Raw genomic sequence first — 27,638 nt, forward strand, 5'->3', positions numbered from 1 at the left:
CTTGACCCTTTGGTGAGACGTTTCGAGCGAAACAGTTTTTGGAAGCTGAAATAGGTTCTGTTGGCAGGCAACTAGAGGGTGGCGAAAACAAAGAACCTAGCGGCAACAGCTAGATTGAACGTAATAACTCCGAAATCCGTACAATATTCCGTCCAACCAACGAAGATATTCCCAGATAATCAAATTGTTCCTAATTAGCTCTGAACACAACACAATACAACTTTAAGCCGACTGCACTTTCCAACGGAGATACTGGCGTGCAGCTGGGACCTATTACACAATGACCCCAACAGGAAAACAACGCGCCTATTTTTAAGGAAATCAAACATAAGGCGATTGAGACTCTGGCGGGACATTCTAAGGGAAACCTGGTCACACACCGACCATAGCATACCCTTTAAACTGTTTTCTATTACACATTAAACTGAGCTTCTGCCAAAAAATATAAAGGTTGTTCAAATTAACCTGAAGCATGCCAAAGCTTCCTCCTATCTGCTGACAACGAGGCTGACATCCATTTTTTGTGTGTTTTGTGTGTTCTACTGACGGAAGAACTAAGGGATCTGGTAGCGTATCGAGAATCAAGTGACCTCAAACTTTTAATAGCTTGCGATGCGAATACTCAACAAATGTGTTAGTGCAACAGCGAATGCAATCCCAAAGGAGAGAAGCTGTTTAATTTCATCACTTCAGCTGGTCTCATGAAAAGGCGGAATCCTAGGAAACCGAACTGAACAAAACGCAAATAACTTCTTGGCAATAAAGTTCAGGTCCCTAGGCGTATAAGGACACCTTTGGCGCTAGAAGATGATTTAGAAACACACGGTTTCTAGCCGCGAATTACGAAACTCTTAGGAAATCAGCCAGACGACTTCGGAATCTTGCTTCTAAAAGGAACACAGATGAGATCTGATTAAACTTCCGGAGCTCACACCGTGAATATAAGAGGCTCGTTAAGTGTTCGAAATGAGAAGCCGCTTTCAAGTCTTTCAAAGCTATACAGAGTCTTTAAAAGGAACGAGTCAGCCAAGATGAATTTTCTTAGAAAACTAAATGGTACTTTCACGAATTGCATACTGTGGAATCAGTACAGCCGCCCTTGGAAGTACACCATCTGGCAAAACTGCTGAGAGAAGTGTAAGGCGAGAGTTGGCGGTTGCTGCAACCCCTTCAACACGTAAGTGGTGAAAGGTAAATTCCGAGGACAGTTGGAACCAACGAAAAAGCGAGAGCTGCCATACTTTCCTTTGAAACTTCAAAGCATCTGTCATGGATGGTATCTATCCAGCAATGCTAAAGGAGGGTATAGTACACTTAGAGTGGCTGCTAAGAAATATTTCTCTGGCATATCTTACTTTAGATTACGTGCTATCCTCTTGGCAGAAAATTACTAAATTCTTCATTACGAAGCCGGCTTACCAATGTGGAAGGTGGCAAGGAGAGCAGCTCATGCACTAATTCGTTTAGATTTATGGGGAAACAACAGTCGTGGAGGCAAATTCATTTCCGCTTTCAGATTCTCAAGTCCCCATGCATCTGTTTGATAGAAGATATGAAGTTATACTGAAACATAGAAAAATTTGAGAATTCCCAAAGGAATGCGTGGCGGGGTATACGAAGATCTTCTACACCGATGGCTCAAAAACAGAACAGGGTTATGGGGCCGGAGTCTACCTCACGAATAAAAATGAGAAGTGGTCTTTTCTTTTGGGGCAGTATGCAACAGTTTTTCAGACTGAAGTGTATGGAGTCTTTAAGGCGCAATCCGAGTGATTTGCCAGCGGTTGAAGGGTAGGCCCAACGCAATCTACAGCTGATCATATCCAAGCTAAACTAAAGGGCGTTGAGTAGTCCTTTAATCACCTCAAAAATCGCTCAGAAATGTAGAAACTGAACTCTATTTTTAGATTCAATGTGATGGAACTACCCTGGGTGCCTGGTTCATATGGTGTAGAGAGAAATGAAGTCCAGCATGCCTTAGCAAAAAAGAAAGATTCAGCTTCCTTCATGCCGGGACTAGAACCAGCAAGTGCAGAAAACTGAGGAATCCATAATAATCTTATGATGTAGCTACAATGTACAATTCACGCAGTCAACACCAACTTCATATTGGGCATATGGAGTGCAAAAAGGAAATGAAATTTCTCAGCTCATCAATCGCATAGGCAGCGTGAATTCTAGCTTCAACCAAACGTAGCTCGTTTCCGATTGTAGTGTGAGTAGTGTGTCAAGACCCACTCGAAATCAGATCCAGGAGCATTAGGCCCCAACTCTCATCACGTAGCTTAATTCACATCTCATCGTAACGTGAGCCCTGACAAAAGAGAGTTTGTTATTGCCCTGACCAGATAGACAGAAGCTACTGCAAATAATAAGGACTTCACTACCAAAAGAAGTCGCAAGGCTTACGGTAGTCCGGTCAAGAGTTGGCTCTTCATCTACGATGATGAGCAGGTTAAGAGATGGAGAGAACATTTGAACAATGGTTCTTAACACCCGGTGAGGTTCTACCTCATATGAATAATGTAGTTAGTCAGCGTAACATCCAGACACGGAATAGTACCAGAAACAAAAGTAAAATCAACTCGGGGTCAATGCCTAATGACAGTAAAGATTCCAAAAAAAGACACCCGTCTAGAGTGCGACATTTGGAGGGGCGCTTGTGTGGTCCTTGCTGCTTAGAAGACAAAAACCCAAAATTATCCTGCACAGATTCCTTTTGAAGACGAACATTATTACCGACTTTATTCGATCATTTTGTCAACGATGTTCTACCCATCGATGCAGATAAGCATATATATGGTATAACTCTTTACAGAAATTCGAGCACACAAAATCCATTCCCTCCGTCCTTTCGCCAATCTTTCATTTGATATACTCTCAACCACTGGAGCAGCATGCTTGGTATCTCAGGACCATCTCAATTGTTGTTGATCCTGGAAGTGGCAGAAAGGTTAAAAATACCACGGTTACGCCTCATAACGTCTACGATTGTAAGTCGCAAGTCCCAAAGACAAATTTTCGAACTAGCCAATGTGTCGGCATTGGAGCACATTGCCGCTGGGTACTCCTCCAAAATGGCCGTTAAAATCGGGCGAATCTTTAGCTAACTTGTGTGGAAAGATAAAACACCTTAGCGTCGAGTATTCCTGACTGAGATATACCCCAGCCCTCGACGACTGAATTTTTCTCTTTTAACCAAATTAATATCTCAAAAAGTGAAAGCCAAAGTAACAGTTCTTAATATTTCCGAAAGCACTCTTAGCAATTATGTGCTAATTTTCGTTAGCGCGAATTACATGACTATACCATCGAAGACGCCTCTCTCGCAATTTTTCCACGATCAGTGCGGTTGCGATCAAAACGTGTCACACCACTACTCCAACGCAATATCCTCGTCTCCATTACCGCAAGATGCCATTCATTGTGTTTTATAGTCGGCCAACGCTCAGAACCATAAATTTTAGATTTGAGACGTTCGTTGATACGTCGATCACAATATTGATAGCAATACGTCACAACCTCGAATATACTCTGTAAAGCATACCACAATTATTGCTACAATGCGCCATTTTGGTACAGACCCAAAACAGTAACAGTGAAGCACAATCATCTTCAGAAGGATTTAATTGTCCGATCTAATTGGCAGAATTCACAAACAAGATTGTAGGTATGTCCAGTTAGAAACTTCTTTACAGTTACCGAGCATCTCTATCTAGATCAAGTTGGAGTTTTGGGTACTCACAAAAGAAGTGCTCGAAAACTTTACACTTCTTTCTCTCCTGCATGGTATAAAGTTGACTGAACCGGTCCGTCTGGAATGAACAACTCATAAATAGTATCATACGCGTAGATTCCATCTTTTACAGCAACAAACGAGATGCATACTGCTCGAATCGAAAGACTGCCAAAAGTGGATTCTCACCTGGCCAGTTTGTCGGCCTCTCATTCTCCTCAATATTCCTACCCCCAGGAACCAGGAAGAAACACACTTTGATAGAGGCATCTTGACTGTTCAGTTCGCATATTAACTTACTTACTTGAAAGACACAACCACCAACTCCAAGGCTTTAATGACAGCTTCACTATCAGTTGAAGTAGTTGCCCTTCGCTTGGGAGGGGTAAGATCTTCATATTGCCAGTTTCCGCTTGGTATACGATGGTATATTCCGGAGTCCGTTAACTTGGGGTTTTGAATATACTGAAAATAGTCCCTATAGGTCACTTTTAGCAGGTGATAGACATTTGTGAACAAGAAATCTACAAAACAACTGTGAAACAACTTTACTATCGAAACGTCAACAGCGCCTCAAGTAAATACTGACCGCACAGATTTTTGGAATCACGAACGAGTTTCGAATAGTTTCTTGAATACGCCTATCCTTTTAAACGATATCAGGAAAGTAATAGGGGCGTGATGTTGTTGGCCACAACGACAACTATGAAAGGTTTGCAGATATCTACAACTTCTACCGCTTCATAATTGGCGGTATACTCAAAATACTCGCTATCTCCTATTCGAGCAAGAATTTCAACCATTCCAACAGGCTAAATGAAGTGAATTCGTGGGACTCCATTCCAAAAGGCTAAATGAAGTGAATTCGTGGGACTCTGGATAGTTATTCCACTCCCTCTTGCCAGACTAATGACAATGTGTCGGTGTCGGATTTTCTCTGACGGTTACCGCAAGGCGTACTTTTTTGAACGGAGAGCCTGCACAATTTTAAAGCACTATGCACCAGAGGAGACTCCCGATATAGTTGAGACAGATGCTCATGGAAAGCAATTAGACGCAGTTCAGGAGAGGCTGCCTAAAGGTAATACTGTAATCGTGATGGGTGTCAAGATGGGCTCAGACAACACCTTCTCGGACATGTGATGGGGAAACACGGTCTTGGTAAACATAACGATAATGGTAGGAGATTCGTAGATTTCTGCAGCTAACATCGCCTCTTCATTGACAGCACATTGTTCAAGCACAGAGCCTACCATGAAGTCAGGTAGGTTCAACTGACTGATACCATACGAGCAATGGAATTGACCACTTTGCGATCAGCAGTAAATTTAGAAGCTGCCTTTTGGATGTGAATAACAGCAGAGGCGGTGAAATCGCTCCTGAAAGGAATCACCATTTGATGATCACCCACGCTTGCTTGTGTATTGCGTCCGCCATTTCTCGCAGAGTAGAGGAGCTGCGAACCCTTAAGTTCAACATCGACCGCTTGTATACTCTTGAATAACCCGCCTGAAAATATCAATGAGTATTGGGCTGCAATCAAAAATGTTTTTTTCTGGGAGGAGCGTCATAAGATCTGGCTGACTACGAATTCATGGAAGCTGATCGATTAACGGAACGGATTGGAACCTCTATTGACTGCTGTGGATGATGGCAGGCGTAATGTCCACGAACTCCGATAACGAGGGAAGAAAGAATTTACTAATGCGCTGGTCGAAGAAGCGGAAGACGGCGCAGAACGCAATTATTTCAGAAGTGTATACCACAGAAGGAAATAGCTTGCATGTGGTCGTAAATCTTTCGATGATCCTGTGGAAGACGTCAACGATCGATTTCTCATCTACGATGACGAGCAACTCTAGAGGTGGAAGGACGCTTCACCAAGGTCCTTAACCGTATTATATCCGGTGAAGTTCCTCCTCTTGTAGATGAAAAGGCTAGTCACCGTAGTATGCGGGTGCGGACCGTTCCTCCAAGCAAAAGAGAAATCATTTCGGCCATCAGTGCACTCAAACGGAGTAAAGCTGCTGGGCTTGACGGTCCTCCCGCCGAAACTGCAGTTACTGCTGATCTGCTGTTTCCAATCGTACGGAAATCTTGGAAATCCTAGATCTGCTCCAGAGAGTGGAAGAAGAGGCGATTGTCAAAATTATAAAGAAATTGACCCGATTTCAGTGTGATAATTGGAGGGCTACTGCTGGGGTATTTTTAAAATAATTCTGGAACGGATCAAAGAACATCTCGAAGGCTTGATCGACAGAGAACAAGCTGGTTTCCGCTCGGGATCCTCCTGTATTGACCACATAAACACCCTATGGACCAATGGCAACAATGTCAAGGTGGGATCTGACAACACCTTACTCGGTCAAGTGATGGAGAAATACAGGCTTGTTGTCGTTTGACAGGGGGAAAGCTATCTTATTGATCGGCAGATATTCTGAGAAACCCAGCTGAGAATATCGGTGAGCATTGGGTCACCATAAAAAATACTTTTTTCTCGTTGCGCAATTCGTCGGTCACGCTCCGAAAAGACATCATAAGATCTGGCTGACTGCGGAATCGTGGAAGCGGATCGACGAACGAAAGGGATTGAAGACTATACTGACCGCTGCGAGTGATGGCGAACATGACGCCCCCAAATTGCGAAATATTGTTGTTACAGGAAATTCGCATGTTAAGAAAATTGAAATGCAAGCAACACTATAATCCACACAATATAAACTGAGGTAGAGAGATGTGTAGGGTGGCGACTATCGCAAAAGGACGAATGGAGACCTAGCTAGAGTACGTTAACTCCACTCTGTGCTGTAATACTTAAAGGTAGTCACGGTCTGTCTCGACCAAGATATCTTGAAAATGTGTACCTCCAAAGAAAAAATCCAAGGGGAACCGATAGTAAACCGAAAATTCTTATTCAAAAAATACTCTCGAGAGTGGCTGGAATTCACTTCATTTCCGTCTATTTTTGCCTTTTTAAAATATATTCGTATCAGAGACTTTACGAACCTAGGATTCTGTAGTAATTATAATCCGTTTTTATACATGGTCTCTAAGTGGCCTTCACAGATTTTATGATTTCCAGTCATTTATTATTCGAATTATTTGGCGGAATGCCATGCAGTTGATAAATGTCTACTTTTACACTGTGCCCACTTTAATATTTAGGGAGAGAAATCTAAATATAACTAAGCGACATATTTGAAATTTCAGGATTCTGTTGTTGAAATATTTTTCTTATGAATTCAGTTACAAAGCTTTCATCAACATTCTTTCAACAGAGTTGCTCAAAGGGATATCGAAAATTAATCCGTAAATTTGCACAATCAGACAACCCAAGGCCTGCCCTGCTGGCTTTTGCTTTTAATCTATTCAGTTGGCACAATTTGCATCAACAAACTGATATTTACAACGAAGCTTGCCAAAAGGGACACCATGCATAATATCAATGCTAACAATTTGTCACTATCTCCTCTTTTTAGCGGCAACGAGACCCCCTTTTTGATCCCTCTTCGTCCCCCTGTATCCGCTCGATTTATCCGCTCGTACGTTTGCCCATTGAGCGCGGTCGTACTTACAAAAATAGCACCCGCGCCAAGGTTTACGACCTTTGGTGGTACAGATCGTAGATTGCCTCTTCTAAAGATAGCCCAAGTTGTGCGCGCATAATCATTCTCGTGGCACAGCTAATACGACGATTATTAGCCCAAATATCTTACATATTCTGTAGATTTATGCACTTTGAAGGGGGTAGGAAGTCATTGGGGGAATTGCTTAGAGGTATGACAGAGTGGAATCATATATGAAGTGGTGAAAGTTGAATGAGCTTATAAGAATGGTTCACAAGATCTAAGCAGTTCTCTTCCCAATAGCAGAATAGTTTCCGCGCCATTGGAATCAAACATTATTGGCCTCTCAATGTACGGAATATGCTACACTACACTAGCTACACTATACTAGCAAGCAAAGCCAACAAGTCGGGAAACCGGAAGCTGGACGCTTCAGGTACGAAAGGTTTTGTGTATTTCTTAGTACGTAGCACATAATATAATCATATATTATGTGAGAGTATCCACTTTTGGGTGATATTGACATTCATTGTCTTCAATTTTCAAAAAAGCAAGAACTTTGACGTATGATAACTTTGTTAGTAATAGTGCGATTTCCACCAAACCTGGTAAGATCATGCTCTACATTATAGCCTACATCACTGCTGGTGGTGCTAGGATGAACTGAAAGGGGGTTTCCAGCCAATTATAAAAAAATATAGTAATGTACTATTATTAACTTTATTTTAAGAATTATCGGTATGGAAGGTATTTCGGAGCTCAAGCACCATATAGCCCCCTGATTTTTTTCAGATTGTTCGATTTGGTAGTTTCTGAGAATGGCCCCCTTAAAGAAATTATCAGTTTCAACCCCCCGCACTCCCCACCTTTCCAACAAGACCGGCTTCGAAAAGTACTAACCGAGATCTTTAATTTGATACCCCACATGACTATATTTGATGAAAAACAAATTTTAGACCCCCCCTTTTGCATGTATGGGGACCCCCCCCCCTCTAAAATTCAACGTAAAAGGATGTAACCCACTGTATGTGTGAGCGTTCGCAGTTCCCACCTTTCTACCAAATTTGGTGTCAACCGCTATAACCGTCTCCGAGAAAAATGCGTGTGACGGACAGACAGTCAGAGAGACAGACAGACAGACGGACAGACAAATGCAGAGTCAACGCCGAAGAAACATGCCAGAGTATGAGCCACGGTACCTTGAATATAAACAGGCACGAAAAAAGTTGCAATGGACCATCACGAAAAGTAAAAATGATAGCTTCAAGCGACTCTGTGATGAGGCAGACTCAGATCCATGGGGAGGAGCGTACAAGTCCGTTATGTCAGCAATAAAAGGCAAAAGGTCCCCTCCTATTATGTGTCCTAGATTATTATGGGAGATAGTTTAGACATCGTTCCCCCAACATCCGGAAACAATCTTCCCTATCATACCAATGAGTGACATACCTCCAGTAACCACAGACCAAGTTTTGGAAGCAGTGAAAAGGGTCCGGGATGCAGCATCCCCGGCATGGATCGAATCCCCAATAAGGCGCTGAAATTGGCAATGAGAATGGCACCAAGCATGTGTGCACGGATATTTACAGACTGCCTAAAAGAAGGCTCCTTCCCCGCAGAGTGGAAAATACAAAAGCTTGCATTGATCCCGAAAACAGGTAAGCCGATAGGTGAACCAACATCCTATAGACCTATCTGTCTTCTGAATACAATAGGCAAGGTCCTTGAGCGGGTAATCTATAACCGGTTATATCCATTAATTGATAGTGGAGGCTATTTATGGAAAAGGCAGCTTGGCTTCCGGAAGGCTCGGTCAGCGGTTGATGCAACCAAACTGATTTTTGAACTAGCCAGAAAAGCCTACGACGAAGGAAAATACTGCACACTGGTCACTCTTGACATCAAGAACGCGTTCAATTCTGCTAGATGCACTAAAATACATATTAAATATAATCTTCGATTACTTCTAACAGCTACTTTATGATACGAACGAAGGGTCGAAGATGTATGTAATAAGGACAGGAGTTCCGCAGGGGTCTGTTCTGGGCCCTCTGCTATGGAACTTAATGTATAATGGCATTTTACGGCTTCCAATAGCTAAACAAATTGTTGTTGTCGGATTTGTAGATGACTTTGGAGTGGTCATAACATCCAATGACCCCCGACGAAGTACAGATATATGCAAACGAGATTATACGGACGATCAAGCCTTGGCTTAAAGACCACGCGCCGTAGCTTGCCGAACACAAGATGAAGCTGGTGCTCTTTACAGCCATCGCTGAAATACCTGGGAGTAATATTCGACTCCAAGCTAAACTTTGAACCCCATCTAAAGCTTACTGGGCAGAAAGCGGCGACAATCTGCTCAACACTGGCAAGGATGCTTCCAAATGTAGGTGGTTCGAAGCACAGTCGACGATTACTCTTATCGCGAGTCGTCAGTTCTGTACTTTTATACGCAACACCAATATGGGCGTCGGCGATAAAAATCGGAGAAAATCGTAGACAGCTTCAAGCTACATATCGATTAAGCGCTCTCCGAACATGTTGCGCCTACCGAACAACATCTTATGAGGCAGCATGTGCGATTGCGGGGATGATCCCGGTAGATATTCTAACCGATGAGGCAAGTCATCTGTACGAAAATCAGGAAGCAAGCATAAACAAGCAAAGTAAGCGTTTGCGATCACTGGCTGCATGGCAAGCAGCATGGGACCAGGCGGAGAATGGGCGGTGGAAACACAGGCTTATCCCAGACATAAGCGTGTGGACTATGCGAATCCACGGTGAGACGAGTTACGATCTGACTCAGTTCTTAACCGGACACGGTGGGTACAGGAGTTACCTTTATAGGTTCGGTCTAGATGAATCGCCCGATTGTCCTACGTCGGAAGGTAGAGCCGAAAATGCTGAACACGTTTTCTTCGCCTGCCCCAGATTTAAAAGCTCAAGAAGAAAACTTGAAACAGAGCTAAATACCCGCTTAACGGTGCAAAATCTGATAAGGTACATGATGCAATCGAATACAACATGGGACGCGGTAGTTGCAATGCAGCAACTAAAAGCAGCAGAAGTACAGCGGAAACATAGGAGGGAAGCCACTGCAATTAACGCTACGCAAAGCGGTAACAGCTCGTTTAGAGTGAACAGCTAAGAACTGAACAGCCCCGCGAAGCAATACCGAAACGGTGGTCGCGCGAGGAGAGTGTGGAGAAAATTTGGGAGGTTTTAGTCGGTAAGAGTCTGGCATGCGTGTCCTAGATTCCAGATGCGCATCCATGATGGATTTCCCCCAGCCAAAAAAAAAAGACGGACAGACAGACAGACCAGTATTTTGATTTTAATAAGGTTTTGTGTTTACGCAAAAACTTAATAAAAAGGAGCTTGTTATAAACTAAGACAGGATCCTGTTTCTGATCCAACTCAAGCGAAAACTAGCATTCGTGCATTATGACCAAATACATATAATCTTGGATTGAACCGGTTCTTTGGAAACCAGGACTTCTCGCTGCTAATCCCATTAAATATACAAGTTTCGCCGTCCCAATAAATTCAAACACTTCAAAGCGAAGCTGAGTCAAAAATCAATGGGAAACAAAATCCAGAAAAATCTACTTCACTATACAAATACATAACATAGCCATTAGATACAAATAGTATCTCAATATCTCCAGATTATCTGCGCTCCACTGACTCTGTTTGCTGTCAATTTTTCGCCTATTTAGCAAATCGTTGAGCGGGAAAGGTTTCCGATATTTCACACGCCATCTCCATATGCACATATATTGGAATACTTCCATGTGGCCATACCCAATTCCGTGTACACATATCGGCCATTCTCAGTTGTGGCTATCGTTTCGATAGTGCTCACGTTTTTATGGGGCAATAATAGCCACCGCTTTAGCCGCCAAGATAGTATGGGCTGAGACCACCAGAGCTGCGTCAAAATTCCCCAACTGAAATAGAGTTCTGCTATCTGAGCTTTCCGATAGATCTTTTGCTTGGGGATTTTTTTTTGTCGTCGGTCATTTGACTGATATAAATCCGCCCGCATAACGAGTTTGTGCGATTAATATCAACATGTATATGCGAAAAAAATTTACGTATGTTAACGTCTAATCAAAAAAAATCAAATGATCAATTGTATTTGGTCAATGTTGAAGAGATTTTATATTTGGTGAATTGAGGGTTGTAAATCACCCGCACGGTTGAAGTCCAAATTCAAATAATCTCAAAGGGCCATTCCTTAAATCATGAATACCACAGCAACAGATATAACAGAAATTTTAGCTCCAGATGCCAAATCGTCAAACCTAAAGGAATTCTTATCGCGATCTTAGCTCATAAAAACCGCAAAAATACTATTAATAACTGGTTGCAACGTATAACCCCATAACTGAACCTAAGCCTCGCACTGGCGCTTCAAAAAGTTAGATATCTTTTTTTCTCTCCCAATGATACCAGATGATATCATCGATACTACACTTAAGGCGATATCAGTCATTTCAACGATTTATGATTGACCATAACATGAGCAATACTCACAATAAAAAAACTGATCTTTATAAAAAATTTTCTCAAAAAAATACATAACGTTCAAAACATGCGGATATTGGTTAGCTACAGGATTTGCTGACACCAAAGAAAGGATTTTTCCCAGTTTGTAAAGTGATGTCCTTTTCTGACAACACTAGCTGGAAAACCACGGCTGTCTGCCCCAGCTTCCTCAGTGGCTACAGTTTCTATCCTACATTAAATGAAGCACGGAACAGAGTAAGAAGGATACTGACAGACTAGCATTTGACATCTGGCCATCCACTGCCAAGTCTGCTCTGGAGGATGAGATTGCAAGGATCCTCGAAATCAAATGAAGAAGTTTGAATCCCTGCTGGCAGGCCCTTCTTTTTCAATGAGTATCGGACCTCTAGAACGGCAGTTTATCATCCCTCAAGAAGTAGGACATGAAAGCCCTCTTAGGATTACTAACGGGACCCCTAAGCTGTCACATAAAAAAAGTTGATGTGCTGGTATCGAGTATATGTAACATGAGGTAGAAGAGGAGACAACCTGCATTTCATATGCTACCCGGCTTCCTCAGAAGTAAGACGAGAGTACCTCGGGAAGGTTTTCTTCACTCAAGAATCTGCCTCTGGAATATGTTTTACAAAAGCCTGCGAACAACGCGGGTAAGAGCTCATTAGATAGCCGATTGCAGAGCATAGTACAATAGGCATAGCAAAGGCCAGAATACTTGGACTTGCGGCTTCCCCACCTAGTTAAACAAACTAAATTAACTCGCACGGAGCTTAGCTCCAGGTTCCAAAGAGATCCTATGATTTAAATGAACTCTACATGATGGAGCTGGTTATTTTTTGTTTTACTTCTAAGTTGGTATCACCTCAACTGACTTACATGTCAATATTTTAGGAAGATTTTCAAAAAACAAAAAAATCATTTTCAAAGAATTTTTGAAAAAGGATTCTCTGAAAAAACTTTCAAAAATTGTTTAAAGAAATTTTGGAAAGTTTTTCGAAAGATTTCGGGAGCCCCGCTGTTTCCAGAACAGTTGCCTAACACTGTCTGTATGACCCGTGACCCGAGGTATTGTTGGCAGGAGCAGTAGACACCCCAGAAGGACATAAACCTCGCTGTATCTGATGACTTCATGACTTCAATAGTCATAACTAATCAAAGACAACTGAAGTCATGAAGTCATCATCCCTGTCATGAGTGCAGAGATGTCAAAAAGATCAGAGGACTGATCTTACATTGAGATCCAAGCTCACAATCCGTAGAAATGTTCATCCAGATTCTCAGTTAATTCTCAATCGTGGGATACATGAGATTGCCATTAAAGCATAAACTGAGAAGGCAGACATTTGGCCAACATGATTGGGATCTATCATGCTATTGTATAATGAAGAAGGTCATTGCTCCCAGCTAAGAGCTCAACAAGATGCTCTCACCGAACGTGTGAGCTGGGAAAATGGCCGTAAAGTGGGAGCACCATTTGGAAAACTTTAAACGCTCGTATATCTGTTAATATACCCTGGGGAGATGCTTTCCCGAATCTTCTGACTTGGAGTCGAACAGACAACCCCGCAAGACAATAAGAAAAATGGAACTTTTCCAATATAGGAATAGTTTAGCTAACTTGACACAGGTAATATGATTCTGGTGAGAACCAGGATCATGGCAAAAGCATCAGCTAACTTGTCACATTTTAGCATGCATAGTTTCGTCAAGTGGACACAGTGTGTGAAATTTTGTGTTGCTAACGAAATTTTGTGTCCTGATGCATTCAAAGTGTTGCAAGCGACCTTTGGTGAGTCTGTTCTGCCGGAAACTCGGGCATATGAGTTGCATAAAGACTTTAGAAGTGACCGTCCAGTGGTAAAGGATTTGCCTCATCCTGGACGGACATCCAAGTCAAACCTCAATGAAAACGTCAAAAAATGAAAAAAATGGTGCGCGAAAATCATTATATAAGCCTAACAAAGATTGTTAGTGAGCTTGACATCCATAAGGAGCCACTCAGCGTATTGTAGTGGAAATTCCTGGAATGAGACGTGCCGCTTCCCGGTTCATCTCAAAAGACCTGAATTTCGTGAAAAGTAGCATCGGAAGACGGTGGCTGAGGATATGATTTTTAAAGCAAATAATGACCCGAACTTCATTAATCGCATAATTACTGGTGATGAGACGTGAGTCTACGAGTTTAGCATGAAAACAAGTCAACAATCGTTCGCATGGCCTTTCGAAGCCGAAAAAAAACAGAAAGAGACGAGGCCATCTCTTTAGCCGCCTTCAAGCGATGCATTGACGGACGGGTGAAACGCTGGCATACGCATGTTGCTTTAAATACATGTTATTTCGAAGGATATAAAATAAATTTGCCTGAAAATTAATTAAAATCATAGATTATAATGGAGGACGATTCGCCTTACTCCCTAGCTTCCTGTCTGAGAACCTGCAGTTGATCAAACAAAAGCGAAACATCAAGAGGCTTAAATCTAGCTTAAAGGGAAACAGAAGCGTAAGAAAAGGAGACATCGCTCGTTTGGAATCTTCTTTCATATCAATGGATGTGGTATTAATTCAAACGGCATACCGCATTTCTTGAAATCGGCAACAGGTTGAAAGACAGCATAGCTACTATTAGCTTTGAAAAGCTCTCCTTGCTATCCCCGTTTCTTTATTGGGATCCAGTTTATGACGATTTCAATAAGATAATGAATAATAAATTCAATCAGCAAAAATTTACACACACGGGCCTGCCTCGAGGTCGTACCAAATTCCTAACCGCCCCTTCAGCAAATTCAAAAGTCGCTGAGTTGTGTCCTATTTCCCATGAACCAACTAGAAAAAATTTAGTCTTCAATTGATAATGGGGTTTTGCTGCGTGATTGCAGCCCACTATTGCGTTCGACCCAGATTCCTCATCTGCTTGCACCAGCTCACCTGGTCAAAGCAGATTAATGTCTCCAGACTAATAAATACCAGCTCTAGCTAGAGTCAGATTACGGACATTGGGTGAACCATTCTTTAAGGACCTCAGAGAGATTTCTAGCTGCATGGTGGAATCGCAGCTTTTCTTCGTGGAAGCTAAAGGCTGACTCTAAAAATCTGAGCTGGCTGGACTCTGCCTCTCTGTTCTCATAACAGCACTTACGGTCTAAGGAGTTTGTGGCATCAAAACGGCGCACCACAACGCAAACTGGGCTCCTCGAAACGGCCACTGATACCTACCAACCTGATCTTCCCTACTCCTAAATTATTTTTCAACCAATTAACGCTGCAGGTTTTTCTTTGGTGACTTCAGTCCCTCTCACATCATTACTAAATTTTCGTATATCCTTGATCCGTCGAACTTGACTTGACAAACATCCAGACATTAGACTATTCACCACTGATCGATTCTGCGCTATCATGGTATTCTGGGAACTAGCGTTTAAAAGCAAATCGACATCATTACCCATTTAGCAGTTCTTTCTCCACCTGGAAGCATTTTCATAAGGCTTCTCGTCAGCAGTTTAAGGACTAATAAGATGACTTAACGCAAGACCATTTGGTAGAGTGCAACGCTGTGAACTTAAACCCGACGTACACATGTCATTTCTCTACTTTCCGGCTAGCATGGCTCGGTGGAGAAAAGCAAAGACCTAGAGTTTTTCAAGTGCGCATTCTAACTAATCGCACACTTTTCCTTCATTCAGAGGGGGGGGGGAGGGGGGAGTTGAGCATTAAATGCATCTCAAACAACTGTCCGGAGTAGCAGAGGTAGCGACGAGAAAACCTAATCGCTGGCTAGAAGCAATGCGCAACCATTGTCTCCGCTTCTCTGACGTTCTCACCAGGCGGATCAGTCATGATATCCGACCTTAGACAGATGACACAGTCTTGAGTGTGGACTGTATGGATTTATATTCAAATGAGATCCTACCCTACACTAAACTAACCGCCTAAATTGAAACATTCTACTAATCACTTTCGATTCCATCTACTTAACCAAAAACTTCTCACGACAAATCAGAAAGTCCCAAAGGTCCACAAATCCCCAGATACAATTTCAACACATTCAAAAAGTCACAAATAGGAAGTATATAAACTGCGACTTCCCAAGCCAAATCTTTCAGGAACCTTATCTTAGCTGGATATTCTAGATACTAAATTGACAGGCAGCTTTCACGCACCCTTACCCCAATAAACTTCGATACCTGTTTATGCGCTGGAAAAGGAAGAGCATGCATTTTTGCTCATAAATCTTATCTCGATATAACAGAAAAACTACCTCCACTAGAAAAATGTGTTCCTCAGAAGATTCGAAATCTTTCATCAAGGATAGATCTTGATGAAACCTTGTCAATAGCCAAACATCTATTAAAGCCCAAACGCTTTCACCGCTTGTTTGTCATCAATACCTTGAATTCCAGAGGTTTCTTTGAAGGATCAAAGGAATTTCAAAATCGGGACAGTGAAAGAGATTTTCTATAATTTTCCATCTCAGTGGGTTAAATTTTTACTTCATAACATTCCCTGAAGAAAACCTGACGGCACCATTACCAAACAATGACATTTGCCACTGTGTGTGGAATTTATCTCCAAAAAGGGCGATTCCGCCACATTCAGAAAGTCAGACTGTATTAAGCATTAATCTTGCACCAATTGTGGAGAAAATTTACGAGAGGAACATGTCGCTCAAAAAAGTAGCTGTCAAAAATTTCCGACTGACAAATGTATTTTTACTTTCCCCATTGTCCTCTCGGGGCATTTACTGGCTCGCTTGACTCAGGGTGGTGAGGCTTCACCTAAGCATCGCAACAACGCTGATTATCTGACAACAACAAATGTAGAACCCATCATAAATTTTTAATATCCCAAGTCTACCGTTACGATCTGCTAAGCGCACCCGTAAGTGAAGTTTAGGCTCCTTAGGAATCCCCCACGGAATAATATGCGTTATTTTCTATGACACCATAACCGCTCCAAACCCTCATAGCTTCGCTTGGGATTACAAAGAATATAGCAATCCTTTGTAGTATTTATCAGAAAACTATCTACTTTCCAAAGATTCGAGGTTATATCAGTCAAAGAGTTCAAAGCCTCGAAAATATTCAAGAATGGATATTCAAAATTTATTTATGTTTCTGTTCTATGAATCAGAAGGAAACTTCGCGCAGTGAAGAAATTTTGATTTACACTGAATCAACCTGCATCCTACCTTCAATAGTAACATTTCTCGTGGCAATAGGGAACCTTGCCAACTATCCAAAAATAGGAGGAATATTTGCAAGTCATCCAACTCAACCCCCACTCTAAACAGTTTTATTTAATAAGAAAATTATCCTTGGTATCCCCGTGAACCATAAAATCTTTTGCAGGAAAAGTTGCGGCCACTCAAACCTGTTTATTGTAACCATTTCCAATTTACTTTAATACACCGGAAAAGCTAAACTGCCTTCCACTCGGTGGTAACATAGGCATTTTCTCCGTTCTCTTCTAGCATTTTGTTCCCCCTCCTCCTACCGTTCCTATTTTCATGCAAGCAAAACAAAAGATAAGTTTTTTTCCTTCCACCACATTTCTGGTTTCCATTAAAATAAAAATCCGTTTTCATTGTATGACTACTTGCTTTCTATGCCGCTATTTAACTTGTAAAGTAAATGTTAAATGAGAGCACACCCCCCTCCCCTCTCTCTCCATACACTTCCAAGAAGGACTTCATTACTGAAATGGATATTTGGATAAAAAATTTTCTCAACTTGTTTGCATATAATTTGGAATTCCATTTTTTGCGACATTTCGCCTACAATGGAAAAGGGTAGTGTGTAAGTGAAAACAATTAAAGGCTGACCTCCGTTGGTAATTAAAATTTGGTAAGTATTTGAATTTCTTGGTTTAAGATGATGATATCCTTGGAATTTTCAGTAGCGATTTTGCTGGCTAGATATCATATGTGGGTGAATAATAGGATGTAAATTGCTTGAAGCTGAGCTATTCCCGGAGGGAGGAGGGTTAGATTTGTGACAGCCAAATTTAACAAATGAAAAGGTACTTTTTTGATCCATTGGCGGCAATGAGTTTCGTTTTTAAGTAGGACATCTACATGGCATCTAAATCTAAAATCTAGGATTCTGGAAACAAATGCCGACAGCATCCAAACTTATATACTACAGCACACCATCCTGAAATAACGATTCTAGCGCATTTGCCGCTAAGTGGAATAGTTCAGTAATATTGTTAGACAAATCCTTCTCTAAGCATCCACAGAGGTAGACAAAGTATTAATCAATGTCTAAGACGTGTCCGCCTATCGAGGGATTGAGTTATGGTGACAAACGAGATAAACTAGTTACGAGTATATACCCACAATGACCATTGGACCATTTTCTATAATATTAAAGATGGAGATATCAATAAAGGAGAACACCAAAGACAGTGCTTGGTTAGTCCACCGAAATGCCCATGGCTTTTGAAAAAAAAACCAATAATCCAAGAGAAGCGACAATAAAAAAACAGAATAGGTTCAGCGTATAACGCGGACGTGTGGCGCTACTATGATGAGATGGTCTTTACTACTCAGCAGGAAACCAAAGTACTAATGGAACCCGGTAGCAAAGACGTTGAAATCGACGTGCATCAAGCGAAAAGACTGTCAAAGGGTGAGGGAGAGCTTGAATAATAAGGAGGTGAAGCAACAACACCAGAATTTCCAAATAGCCTTGAACGAGTTACATGGACAACACGAACCGTCAAAAATCTATAAGCGAAATTTGCGCGACAGAGGTCCATGGGCAAAAGTCATTTCCAGCAATCTCTCTGCGACTCTTGTTGGATAAATGGGTGGTCTTATCGACTTCGAAACATAGCAGGACCTGAGGGCTCTTAAACTATCTATTGAGGCCAGTTCCAATCGATTCACTGATACTTTTGGTTTGCTCTTAATTGACTTTGGAAATGGCAAACTTTGGTTTCACAAACAAAAATTAAAAAATCACCGAACGCACTACTGTCTTCACATTCCCTTTTCTATTTTTTAGAAACTATGGCTGCTGTCATTCTTTAAGCCGGTGGTTTACCAAAGCGGAAATGCGGGTTACGCCATTCATAGAATCGATTAACAGCTGGGAATACGACAGCGCAAAAGAACAAACGAATCCTAATAATCAACGACAAGAAAAACAGCACTGTCAATATCTGGGTTGGTGATAATGTGGTCAGCTTGGTATTGATGATTAAGGACCTGGGGATGTCAGATTGAGTTTCGAGGAGCGCAGAGAAAAAGGATCATGATAAAGTTTGCTAGTAGTAAAAGTCGCCTGATCCATCCCGATATATTCGGATTTCCGTCTGAACGGAGACGCTCCCCCACTTTGGTCCTGGAAACAGCTAGTTTAGTCAACATCTAGCAACCACTTCCACCACACTGCTTCCAAGACAAAATCATTTTCTTTATGATGATTGATTTTGTGAACGAATTATCATGGCTTGGTTTTCCAACCCCTGGCGTTTCAATCAGTCCTTTATCATTCAAGGTATAACCACCAATGGAGTTGCTGCCTTTTCGTGATGTGTGATCTACCTACCGCCGTCATCGCCCCCTATCCACGGGTATCTGACCTGAAAGTCAACACAATTCCACATTCTTGGTTGTGCAGCCCCAAGTATCCCGATAAAATGACAGAGAGATCGGTGCTTTCTTAACGGCGCAGAAAAATACAGACCGTGACGTTGGGGCTGAGGTGATTGCAGTTTCAAATTTTGTAAAAAAAACGCAAAGTGAGATCTTGTGTCGAGCGACATTAAGTTCGGTGCCATCATCATCAAGAACAGCGCGTCCTTCCCTTCAATGACTTACTCTTTGATGAAGATGAAAAGAGAGACTCATCAATGTAACTTAATTGATTGGGTAAGAATTCCAAAGGCGGTCAAAGAATAGTATAAGTCCCAGGGTGAAATGTGAATTGGTACCCACGATGAAACATAAAACCTATGAAGCTACTACCAAACCCTATCTACCCCTCCACGTAATAACCGCTGGGAGTTCTTTCTTAATTAAAAACTGCAGATAAAGGCGAGTCTTTCGTGACTGAAAACGGGACAGATTTTACCGATTGGTGGGGGTTAGGTAGGATTGATAACCTTCATTTACGTTCACGCCCCTACAAAAGAGACTGTTGCCTCCTACGAAGCAGTAGAACGAACGCTTAAAGTCTGCCCCAGGTATGAATACAGATACAAACCATACGTCAGCTCCCATAACTTACATAAAACTACCAATGACAACGGACTGCGGAATATTCAACCAGCAGTATCACATAAACGGGTTTTGGAAATTGCTGATTTGGTCGGAAACTTTGATCTTCCCAGATGAACTTTCAACTCAATTGACGACCTGTTAATCGAACGTACCCGCCTCTCATCCTTTATAAATGTCAGAATATCTAGAGAAATACCAATATAAATTCGGGTCACTATGTCGTCGACATAGTGCTCCGAGCTCGAATAAAGGAATTGCAGAGGAAAGGCCAAAGGGTTTTTTCCTCTTCTCCCCTGCTTCGGCAATGCGAATTGAAGGGTATTGTGACGCCGTTTCGGAATAAATCTCGTGTGACAAACGGAGAGACAGGCATTAAACCGATTTTAGTAAGGTTTGGTTTCACATAAAACCTTAATAAGTAGGGAAACTAGAAGCTGAAGGCTTCAGGTATGAAAGGTTTTCCTTTTATAAAATATTTGTCCCATTAGTACCTAGCACGTGAGAATATCCACTTTCACATGATGCTGACATTCAAAGTCTTGATTTTTCGCAGAAATGACAACTTTCACCTATTTTGACTTTGTCAATAATAATGCGATTTCCACCCAACTTGGCAGGATCATGGGGAATCGTGCTCTATGTTATAGTCTACATTGCTGCAAAATTTCGTGATTTCATGGTAAAGGGGATATTGCAGCCAATTACTAAAAAGATATAGGTATGGAAGGTATAGAGCCTAGAGCCTAGACAGCCTGGCAGTCTCTTGATTTTTTTCAGATTTTTCGGTTAGATAGTTTCTGAAAATGGGTCCGTTAAAGAAATGATCACTTTCGACCCCCGCACTCCCCACCTTTCAAACAAATGTCAAAATTAAGACCGGCTTCGGACTACCGACTAACCGAAACCTTTCATTTGATACCCCACATAACTATATTTGATTAAAAAAGAAATGTACACCCCCCTTTTGCATGTATACGGGCCCCCCCTTAAAGTCAATATAGAGCTATGTAACTCACTGTATGCCTGAGCGTTCACAGTTTCTACCTTTCCACCAAATTTGGTGTGAATCGCTAGAACCATCTCCGAGAAAAATGCGTGTGATGGGCAGACAGACAGACACATCTGTGAGGAGTTGTCAGATCTCCCATCAGGCGCGATTCCAGGTGGCGGATAGGGGTATACCTACTGATGTATAAATATGTGTTCCAGCACTTTTCTTTTCCGACTGTGCATGGGCTAGTGTTTATTCATCTCTGGTGCGTGGACCAAAATGGCTATGGGAAGGACACCCAGAAAATAAAACCAACATGGACGAATTGAGAAGGAATAAAGTTACGGTGCAGGGGCTCGGAACTCCAGTACCGACGGCTTTTGGGAGTGAGCAAGCGGGCTCCCGACCATCGAAATCCCTCGACCGCAGTGTCTCGGTTGTGGACAACTTTGCCACCGTTGCATCTAAAGCTACAAGTGTTTTAGATTTGGGGGAAGAGGTGTTCAAACGAAGCAAAACTCTGCCAAGAACACCAATTGCAAAGACAAAAAAATGATGGGCTAAAAGGAAATAATAATAATAATCGTTGGCGCAACAATCCATATTGGATCAGGGCCTTGAAGTGTGTTGGAGCACTTCATTCAAGACCGTAACGGTACACAACAGTACACTATAGGAGGCAATGTGATGAGCATCGCGTTCGCCCGAGATTATTACCCTGATTTTACTCAGGTACTCATTCACAGCTGACTCGGCTGGTATCCAACGTCAAATCACGCGATCTTCCGCACGAAAGGCTTGTGCTCTAACAACTAAGCTATCCGAACACCAAAAACGAGATGGCTGGCCAAAAATGGCGATTTTGTCACCCATCGGATCTGATCAAGAAGTGCTTCAGCAGCAGCAAATAGATCCATTGAGGAGAAGCACAGCAATTTTACAATCTTCTGCAATACCAAAGCCGGCAAAAGAGAAAGCTCATGGGAGCCTAGCAATTGGTGAAGCACCGCAAAACAAATTACGCCTGCGTTAGAATCGGGAATCGTATCATCACTTCCAAGCCGGCTATCAAATACTTGGAGGTGATGATAGACGAATGCAGCACATAGGGCAAACCTGCGAAAAAGCACCCACCACGAGTATGGCTCTGCCGAACGTAGGAGGATCGCGGCATACTTGTAGCCTGCTCATAGCCAGGGTGGTGAGTTCTATCTTGTTGTATGCAGTCCCAGTTTGGGGAAAAGCGCTGCATGTTTTAGGCAATGCACATAAACTGAATACGGTCTACAGAAGAACAACCTTAAGGGTGTGTTCTGACTTCCGGACCGTCTCAGATGATGCAGTGTTCGTCATCTCGGGAATGATGCCGATTGACATCCTGACAATCGAGCTGATGAATATTTATTACACTAGGTTCACCTCTTTTTTATCGCAGGTGAAAAAAGCCGCAATGGAGACATCCGTAAGCAGATGGCAACAGCATTGGGACCAGTCAGAAAAGGGTCGATGGACTTCCAGATTGATCCTTTCCATCGGAGAGCGGCTGGAGAGAAAGCATGAGGAGATCAATTATAATCTCACCCAATTTCTCACCGGTCATGGAGCATAACGTCAATACCTACGCAGGTTCAAATTGGACACCTCACCTAATCGTCCAAACTGCAACGGGGTCCCAGAGAACCCAACACACGTATTCTTCCAATGTCCTAGATTCGTGGAAGAAAAAAGGAAGCGGGGTATAGTCGATCAGGGCATAAAAAATGCGCCTATAAAGCAGCCCGCAAAACTCTTAAGCTCGCCATCCAGCGAAGCAAAAGGAAATGATTTAAGGAGCTCTACTCAGAAGCGGACGTAAACCCGTGGGAGAGTACTTATAGAATCGTGATGGGACGATTCAGAGGCCGTTCGTCTCCGCAGATCACGTGCCCCATCCTCCTGCTGAAAATCATCCAGGGGTTATTCCCCAGCAGCAAGAGGAGAGCACCGACACATTCCAACCACCTCTGAATGTGACGGCGATTCCGCAAGCCACCAGAGACGAGTTGCTGGAGATCTGCGGTAGAATAGGAGTCAATAAAGTGCCGGGCCTGGACGGAGTACCGAATAAAGCCCTTAAGCTTGACGTGAAATCCAGGCCGCACATGTTCGCTGAGTTGTTCAAAGCGTGCATATCCGAAGGAATATTTCCAGCGGCACGGAAACGGCTGAAGTTGAAATTTCTGCCTACGCCTGGTAAACCTCCAGGTGAGCCATTCTCACACGGACCCATGTTTTTTGGACACTGTGGGGAAAATGTTGAGCGGGTAATCTATAATAGATTACTCGCGGTTGTTGAGAGCCAAGGCGGCCTTTCAGATCGAAAGTATGGGTTCCGTAAAGCCAGATCAACCATTGATGCCATCAAATTTTGTGCTGACTTGGCTGAAGATGCAATCCACAGAAGGGGTAGTACCAGCAAATATTGCGTGGTAGTGACCCTGGACTTGAAAAATGCATTCAATTCGGCCAATTGGAATCTAATACGCAAATCCCAAGCAAAGGTTGGTATTGCCGTCTATCTTGCTGCTATCGTCGATAGTTATTTAACTGAAACAAGGCTCTGGTACGACACTGATGACGGACCCCACGAGTACGTTGTTTCCGCCGGTGTCCCGCAGGGCTCTGTATTGGGACCACTATTGTGGAACATCATGTACAACGATGTACTTAATCTTGCCTCTTTTGGAGGGAGGCGTTGCGTGAGTCGGGGGTGGTTTTAGTGGGTAAAAATCCCACACTCTGGCGTGCCCAGGCCAGCGTCTTTTGAAGATTTCCACCGCCTTAAAAAAAAGACGAACAGACAGGCAGACAGTAGACCGATTTTAATAAGGTTTCGTTTCACACACAACCTTAAAAAGGAGTCCAGAAGCCATCTGTAACCACCTCATCCATAATTTAATAGGACATATACCATAGAACCATTTCCTTTTTGAGAAAAAATGCACCCCAAGATCAGAATTGCAACAAATTTCCATGGAGAGGAACACACAAACCTAAGAAATTAGACGATTATAAACGCATTCTGAAATTTCTGTTTACTAAAATTCTGCCACTCGTGAAGATATCATATCAATGGTATCACCACGTACTAGTGATTTTATTTTCTGGATTGTTACGCAATTCAGTTTGTACTACGTGACCTATTCAAAAAGAAGTTCTACATGCTTTTGTTCTATAAAACCATTCTGGAGTCAACAGAGAAGTCGAAAAGTGTCATTGCCATTCTTTCTAAGGAGAACATCCCTCTCAAGGATCTCTGCATGCAGAATTCTGTATTTGCACATTCCGACATGCATTCAAAACTTTCTTCATCTTTACGCGATTTCTTGATTAAATATTCAACTTGATAAGTTGAGGAGATGCCGAGAGATATCTTTGAAGGGAGAAGCCCTAAGTCATGAGTGAAAAGCAAATCCATCTTTTTGGGACGTTGTCGATGAAATAGGAATGTAGACTTAGTAGGAATTAAAGATATCATGAAGCTATGGATTGTTAGACTATAAAAGAAGACTAGAGTCTCGCACGGGGGTCTAGTGAGTATTGAGAAATTAAACTCCTCAAGTTATTCTAAGCCACGTATCATACACTACACTGACGTCTGAAAAAAAATCAGAAAACGAATTTTCTTTGGATAATCACAAAAGTATGAATTGAATTTCTAGCGAGGTTTGGGTCAGAAACCGAGTGGGAGCTACTCAAATGTGCTCGAATGTTGACCAACCCCCAAAAACAATAATCTAGTTCCTCCACCAAAAACATTCACAAAATTAAGTTAATGAAGGCAAGCGACAATTTTGACAAATTTCCTATAATATCCCTTGCCTAGTAGTAATTCTGAGTCAACACAAATCATCAAAACTTTCTTCAGTAACAAGCCATAATCATTGAACGATTCCATAACACTCCCTCCTTCCCCCTGAGAAAAGGGGTCCTCGCTCAAACTATCGTATTCAAATGGATGGGATTCGACTTACTTTAATAAATTACTCTCTAATGCGTTACTTTTCGTCACCAAATTGAAGCATAATAATCAGTCTGAGGAGCGCAAGACCCCCTCTAGCCACTCTAACTCCCATACAAAAACCTCTCCCGAGAACCCAAGCACACACCTCTTTTTTTTTCCCGTAAACTCTACCTCACACTACTTCCCATTCCTGTTTCTCCCAATTAATCTATAGGAAATTGTCAGTCACACAATTTGTGTATTGAATTTTGTTTATGGTGAGACCTGATCACGGTCCCCCAACTAGCGCTTCCCGCTACCAGTTGGGCCTATCACTGATAAGGCGCCGCCAGCGATTGTAGCGTGAGACGTGCCTGAGGCCCAGGTGAGAGGTATCCGAGTAATTTGTCGGAGATACCAGAATAAAATGCGCCAACTGAAATCCTCACTTTTTCCCTGACCAGCTCGTAATTTATGATGGAATCCACTGAGTGAAATATTAATTCAAGATTTTATTTTTAGATGTTTTTGTCGCCATCCGAATCCAATTTGATTTATCATTCGCGCAATTGTTGATATTTTTTCGCATATCCATGAGAGCGAGCACGATTTCGCGGGCATTCAGCCCCACATTGGGCGCTAAAATCGAAAAGAACGGATTAGCTTCCATCACTGAGGTGCACACACTTTAATTCATTTTCCTGACACGAATTCATTCATCTTATTTGTAATTTTCGCTTTTTTTTCACACTTTGCATTCACTGCGAAGGAGATATAACCTTGGAAGTTGCAATCAACTCGAGGGCTGCTCACACTGGGCGCACTTTTGCACTTGGCTCGGTACACTGCCCGCACCGCACACTATCAGTTGCAACCAGGACGCACTACTAACTGGGGAGCCTCGTTGAACCGTACGTAGTCCAAGGAGCCTGCCAGACCTTCTAGGGGCTGCGATCACGATAACCCCGTCCAGGAGCGACGGGACCGGCTGCGGCAGGTGCTAGGAACGACCACCCCCGCGCTTCCAGCTGCATGTGCATTTACCGGCGGACCACCTGCAGGGGAGGGGGGCACTTGCGCGCTACGTCACTCTACGCGAATGCACAATTCAGATAGCATCTCTCAATGGAGCTATTCTTTCTTGAAATTGAGTTATCGTCGCTTGGACAAGGACTCCGTGACAGGGCTGTCCCGACGAGCAGACCGATAGCTCCGCGAGCGATTGCAGGACAGCCAGGAAGATGCAATAGATAAGGACTTCTCCGATTCGATTGATTTCCCGGACTATGAACGCGCTCCACGAAGCTCCAGACACCCCGGCGAACGCCTGGACACCAAGAAAAGCTGAGACGAAAACACAAAATCCGACAATGGAAGCCGCTCGCACGGGACACAGACGAACTTTTCCAACCCGGGTAACTCTTGCTGGAAAATTGTATAATTACTTTCAGACTTTCAGATTTTTTCTCAAAAAGAAAATACTCCAAGCAGACAGGGAAGAAAATTCTTTCGATCTTTGGGCTCGTCGTCGTCGTCGTTTTTTCAGAGCTCGCAACTCTTAGCCTGGTCGAGTCAAAACTGAGCGTGGCCCCCAACACTGACGGGAGCACGGTCTGTACATTAAGCTCGGGAGCTGCACGGCTCCATATCATTACGACGTTGGCGGCGGAGATGTTGAGAGCTTAACCAGCACACCATGCTCCATGTGTTCGTAGTATCACACGAAACTCCCATGGTAGCCCCAACGGGCCGCCGCCAGCCAGTCAGCCCCATGTGTGGCGAAACGATGACGTAGCTCCTGGTTGTGACGACTTCGTCACACATGGCTCCCGTTAGACGAGATGGAGCACAACAGCAAAAAGTTCTCAGCAAGAAATACTGCAAGCACTCCAACTCAAGAATTTCAGGCATTCAGTTTGGTTGGGGTGAGCACACAGAAAGCATTGCCAGACGCTAAGCTAAATTTCTCGGGAGAATAACGGACGCTATGAGCGAAGTATCCCCGAATAAGGTAAGCGATTTGCCCCAAATATAAATTCATTCTAATACACCATGAAATCGTAGGTCATCCTTATTTGTACGGCTGGAATAAACGGAAAACTAATCGACAGCACATGTGAGCAATTGAAATTTGAAATTCAGATATTAGCACGTGAGGCTCGATTCCTATAAATAATTTTTCCAATTAAAGCAGCTCTGAACACTTTCAGAATGGTCACAGAAGTATAAAAAAACTGGACTTTTGGCCTATGGTGTCAATGTAGAAATCGAAAACGATAGGAATGCTAATCAGGCATGGAATCTACCAAAGCGACTCTCCAATCCATAATGGCTTTGTTTTGCATTGAATCCGTTGTCCCATCTTTTGCTTGAAAGGAAATGCGTTCTCCATATTGTCTAAATTTGCATAAAACCATTTAATGTATATTAACGACATCAAATTGTTTGCCAACGCCAGGGACCAACTTGCCTCCTTCTAGACGTAACTATCCCAGTAGGGGTATTTGCATGCAGTTGGATTTGGAGAAATGTCGCATAAAGATAATTATCATAGGAAAACTTATGGCTAACGAAAGACAGAGCCAAAATTATATGTTCTTGTT

At 42.6% G+C, this 27,638-nt stretch overlaps 1 protein-coding gene across 8 annotated transcripts in view; it reads right to left on the reverse strand.

The window, feature by feature from the left end:
• LOC119647762 overlaps positions 1-26,738 on the reverse strand; it is a 724,584-nt gene extending 697,846 nt beyond the window's left edge. For 2 of the 8 annotated variants that reach the window (XM_038048884.1, XM_038048881.1), the window contains exon 1: positions 26,481-26,738. The gene's annotated coding sequence lies outside the window, so the exon portion shown is untranslated. Of the gene's footprint in view, positions 1-25,814 lie in introns of all 8 variants that reach the window. The other 6 variants (XM_038048887.1, XM_038048886.1, XM_038048888.1 and 3 more) reach the window with 4 other exon arrangements.
• Positions 26,739-27,638: the final 900 nt, after the last annotated feature.

The sequence above is a fragment of the Hermetia illucens genome, chromosome 2 (assembly GCF_905115235.1).
Source record: "Hermetia illucens chromosome 2, iHerIll2.2.curated.20191125, whole genome shotgun sequence".
In the NCBI taxonomy this organism is placed as follows: Eukaryota; Metazoa; Arthropoda; class Insecta; order Diptera; family Stratiomyidae; genus Hermetia; species Hermetia illucens.